The sequence below is a fragment of the Rhea americana genome, unplaced genomic scaffold (assembly GCF_003343005.1).
Source record: "Rhea americana isolate MKP2758 unplaced genomic scaffold, rheAme1 scaffold_81, whole genome shotgun sequence".
NCBI lineage: Eukaryota > Metazoa > Chordata > Aves > Rheiformes > Rheidae > Rhea > Rhea americana.
This window is the reverse complement of record NW_028186990.1, coordinates 2,264,078-2,269,441: the sequence shown is the minus strand read 5'-3', so window position 1 is coordinate 2,269,441 and position 5,364 is coordinate 2,264,078.

The following is a 5,364-nucleotide window of genomic DNA, read 5'->3' as shown; positions in this document are numbered from 1 at the left end:
AAATGAGCAATATTAAGCCTTAGAAAAGGCACTGATGGGAAGGAAGTGTCTGCACAGCAAGTGATTTTTTTTTTTCCCAAGAGTGTTTACCTCATAGTGGAAATTAAATTCTGAATGTTGGAGGAGTTAACAGGAATCCAAGGTCTTCCTCAGAAAGGTATGTTTAGTAAGCAAAACCAAGTAGAAATAAATGGTGTCCCTGCCCTCCCTCTTTATCAGACATCTCATCTCGCCTAGAAATTTAGGCAGCACATGGGTCCCTGATCTTGCACTGCTAACAACAGCAAATATATGTCTGGCTATTGCTGCCAAAGTATGCTTGCTTATCAGGCTCATTCTCGTATATCCTGCCACACTTCCTTGTCGTCGATGTACTACAGAAATGCTTGCCCTGGGCTATGTTATAAGGGAGATAGAGAGGCTGGATTTACTCTTCTCTGATTACAMAATGTTCCTGACTTTGGATGCAGCCACAACTAGGGCTGGCCAGCCGTTTGATCACTCTAGGAGCTGTTGCTCTTGGAGGGAGGCCTTGCTCCTTCCCCAGCTCCAAGCCCTGCAAGCAGCCTTCTCCCTTGCCCATCGCTCCCCAGAGCCGAGCATGGGGTACGTGGGAAGGCAGGAGAGGGAGACTCCTTGCGGGGGTGTCTGTTGCTCTGGGTCACCCCATGCAGTGGCACCTTGCTCTGCCAGTGGCCATGGGTRTGGGGGGTGATAGGCCTTTCCTGTGGTGCTGGGGAGACCACATCAGGAATATGAGTTTAGCTTTAGGAAACCAGCACACTGCAGCTCCAAAAAGAGTTACAGATGAGGCTGGGGTTAGACGGGATGTGGGCAGGTGAGCAGAGCCACTGTGAAATGGCAAATGTGAGAGAAGTTGCTGTAAATCCTCTTTCTCTCACAGCATCTATGCCGGAACAAAGCATCTGTGGTGGAGTACCATGGGCAAACGCAGGCTCTGTGTCTTACCCAAAGATGAAAAGGCACACTACTACCAGTGGAGAGTGATGCAGCTGTTTTAACAGACAATATATGTACATATGTGTCAAGTAGCAAGAATCATTAGTCCTTTCTGTCTTCTGAAGCTCTGCAGAACACCCTGTTTCCAAAGTCCCAAAAAAGAAAAAGTTGAGAGGAATGTTTTCTGGGCCTTGCTTGATCATAAGGGAACCAAAAGCTCTGCTGCTGCAAGGTATAACTAGAAGATCCTTGGAGATACTTAAAAAGCCATCTGGATGGGATCCTGGGTAACTTGCTCTAGGTGACCCTACTTAAGCAGGGAGGTTGTACTAGGTGCTCTCCAGAGGTCTTTTGCAATATCAACTGTTCTGTGAAGATGCTGTGGCCTCTTAAAAAACACTGCTGTAGCCAGGCCTGACAGACCTGTCTGGTCTTTGGTGTGGGACCTTCTCCCAACTCCAGGAAGCACACTGGTCTGTGAAGAGCAGTCGTATGATCTCCTGGGTCAGTTGTGTCCTGGAAGCAGGAACTTAGCTGGTAGTGGCAAGGAGCCCAGTCTGTGGAGTATCTGCCATGGGTCTCTTGGCAACTGTGGGAAAGCTAAACACTTACCTGCTGCCACTTTAGGGTCAGCCCTTAGTCTGATACAACCTAGAGTAAGCCAAGAGGGAAGTCCTAACTAAAACATGCCACTGGGCATGTCCTCTGGCAAAAGCAGCCTGTGTATGTTTTGTGAGGGTGGCTGTGCCCGTTTTCCATCCAAGGCTGGCTTCTGACAACGTTTCTGGACTAAGTCCTCTCCCTTGGATTGGGAACAGCACCACAAGGAGGAGCGGATGCAGAGGTGGGCCTGCACCAGCGGGCATCTGGCCCAGCACTGGTCAGGGAACAGGTTGGGGAAATTACAGGCTGGCTTTTAGGGATGCCTTCTTTAAGCGTAGGACCTATTAGCCAGCTTCTGGCATACACCTCTAGGCAGGGAATCGTCTTCAGAAGGCAGTTTACAGCACGGATCTCCTGAACAGCTCTTGTACAAAGCCGTTCTTGCAGTTTTTGGCCTGAACGTTTTGTTCAGCCATGCCAGCTGCCCTCTCCAGGCGCAAGGAGAGGAGGCAGCGGGTGCTGCTCAGTGTGTGCCATGCCTCCGATGAGCGCGAAGTGGCCAGGGACACGCTGGTGCTGTCATCTAGTGGGACAGCATGAGCATGTCCCCCCTGCCTGGTTGTTGCTCTGTGCCCTTTTCCCTCATGCTAATTTAAGCCCTGAGTGCTGGGCCCGGGAGCGTTTAGAGGCYGTAAGGCTTTCTCTCTTGAACAGGTTGTGGAAAAGCTCTTAATGTTTTCAGACTTTGTAAACTGTTTCTACCAGGCTTGTGTATTGTAGGCCAGGCTTAAAGGGAGCTCATCCAAGCTGACTCACTTGAAGCCGCAACTCCACCAGTTTATTTTGTGCCTGAAAAAAAGATCAGCCCGATGCACGTATAGGACAAAGGCTAATCTCCCATCTAACTTAGTTCTTGTTTTGCACCCAAGGAAATCCGAATGGTCAAAGCTAGAGACTTCTCTTAAACGCCTGATTTGTATCCAAAATGCAACAGCAATTGCAGCTTTCTGTTTGCGATCTCTACCCAAACCAACACCGAGTTTGATTCTTCCCGTGGCTGCTGAGACACGCTCTGCCACCTGCGCCCCACGGAGCAAACCTCCCTCTTGGCCGCCCTGCGCTCTCCCAGTGGCTGCGTGGAGACGGCGCGTGTCCAGGAAGGCAGCAGCGCCGCGCAAGAGCCAGCAGTGGGGCTGGACTCGAGTCAGGGCAGGGGCGGCAGCAGGCCCCAGCAGACAGCTCACTGGCCACGCATCCACCCTGGCACCAGCTGCAGCTGTGTCGCCCCATGGGGGCCTCGTCCCTCTTGAGGCAGAGACGATGCCAGGAAACCTCCGATGATGCTGCTAACGCTCACGTGGGAGTTGCAATGCAAACTGCAGCCTGGGCTGGAACGACAGGGGAGCCGGAGCAGTCTCCTGAAGGACTCGAACGTGTGTGGTTTTGTTTTTAAAGCTTCAGGGATTTCTTTGCTGTAAATACTTGCTTAGCTGGAAATGGTTCAGCTGCTGGGGCAGCTCCGGGGGCCACAGGGGCTCAGCGATTGCTCCCGCTGCAGCCCCCTTCCCGCGGGTGGGGAGGACGCGGGCGCCTTGTGCTCGCTCTGGGCACAGGACGCCACTTGTTTTGTGGGATGTTGAGGAGCAAGTTTGAGCGTGACACATTTAAGCGAGACCAAATGTGTGGGGTTTTTTTTATTTGTTTTTTCTTTTTTTAAGTAAACTGAACGTAGCCCAAGCACATCGTTGCGGTGGAGCTTGCGCAGTGCCGGGCGGCTGTTGGGTGCTGCCGGCGGCGGAGGCAGGGGCTGGAGGAGCCCTTCCCAGCCTGGCGTTTGCAGTTGCATCCCGAGTTCCCCGAGGGACAGAGGCTACGTCCTGAGCGTGGTGTGCTTGCATGGCCGGTGCTGGGGCAGAGAGAGGCTGCGACCCGTGGTCTGCCCATCGGCTGCCCCATCGGAGCCTCGGTGCCCTGTCCCGTGCCGCCGGCCGCGGCGGGGGCTTGGGGCTGGCGCTTCCCGCCCGGCCAGAGCCGTCTCCGCAGGGACCCCCATGGGCAGCGTTCACCCCGCGGCGTCTGGCTYGGCCCTGCCCGCAGCCCGGCTTACCTCTCTCGCCGGGGCCTTTCTCCRTACCCGCGCCCTTGGAGCGAGGCACCGCGTCGCCCTTGCTTGGGGGCTGGCTGCCGCTYGCCAAGGGCGCCTCCGGCCCTGCTCCACCTGCTTGGGCCTCTTCTCCCTCTCACMGGGGCTGGAGCTCGGGCGCCGCATTGCTGGTGGCTGAGGACCCGGTGGGACAGCTCTGCTGCCCCTTGCCCAGCGCTGCCCCGCCAGCCGCCCYGGGGAGCCTGCAGGGAGCAAGGGGAAAACCTAGAAAAGCCAGAAGAGGGCACCTGAAAGCAGCTATTCTGTGCACAGCTGCGTGTTGGGCTCTTCCCTCTGGCGTCTTGCTTTCCTCCTCCCCTCCTTTCTTTTTYCTTTTTTCTTCTTTGCACAAACCCRGAGAGCTGTTTTCATCTTCCTGGGAATTTCCTGCTTTGTGGCGTAGGAGGAAAGCACAAACSCATCCTCGTATGCCCGTACCAGCGYRTCGCGCTTCCCTCGCCCGCCTCCCCCCGTCAACCAGCTGTGTGCAGCTTCCCCGATCGCCCCTGTTCTCACCCCCCATCCACATCCATCTTGCCCATGCCGGCGTGGAGCAGCACTCTCATCTACAAAACGCACAGGGGCAGACGAGCGTATTGTGACCACGCTGCAAAAGCAGCAATTACGGGACTAGAACCAGATGTTTTTATTCCTGAAAGGCTCCCTGGAACATGCAGACCTCACTAAAACAGCACCTGTGTTCAAACCACAGTGGCACTAGGAGGGGAAAGAAAAACAACGAAAAAACCCTCAGCAGGCAGGAATGTCAAGCCAAAAGCAGCGCTGGGCTTTGCTGTCTCTTTGAAACTCCGCTACGTGCTGCCGCCGTTCGTGCTAGCGCTGGCTGAACGCTGCTCTCTGAAAAGCCGCGTTTTCAGAAGCCTGAAAACACAGAGGCAGAGATCCCGCACGTCAGCCTTCAAATTGGAGGTGTCAGCCTTGAGCGGCGCGCAGAGCTCGGCCGCGCTGAGGGATGGCCGGGTGCCGTACCAGCGTAATCCCGATTATAAAACTCCTGGGGTTTGCTCAGAGCAAATTCTGACAGGCGCGTTCGCCGTGCGGCATCCCCGCCGTGCCTCCCTTCGGGGAGCGTGAGCGTCCAGTGGTCTTTCCGTGTCTCACGTGGCCGTGTATTTGCACTCTTTCTACCATACACGCACGCACGCAAACACAAACAAGCACAGTTTCCTCCTCATTTCTCATGCATGCTTGCAGATCCGAGCATGAAATCCTTACCAACAAATGCTTTTTACACGCTCTGCTGTGTGCTTTACTGTATTCGCTTCATGCACTAATTGCATCACTTCCCTGCAGCTCCCTCCTCAGGTGAGTGCGCTGCTCTCTTAGCCAATGCATGCATACAATAAATATTTCATGCTGTATAGACATGCCCAAATAACCCACTGGTGACTTACACTTACATGTCCATATCCACTGTTTGAGCACAGAGGCATTGATGCCTCTGTAACAAATTCGTGCTATAAACTGTGTACGCACAGGCCCCTTTTCCACATAGTCCATGCAGCTTTAAGCATAAATACGCTTGTTTTCTTCCTTGCACAGACACGTGTGCACACGCTTACTTTCCTTACTCCTGCACAGGCAAAGCTTGTTGTTAGGCTGTCTCTGTTTCTCTGCTTTTTTCTCCCTTGCTTTGG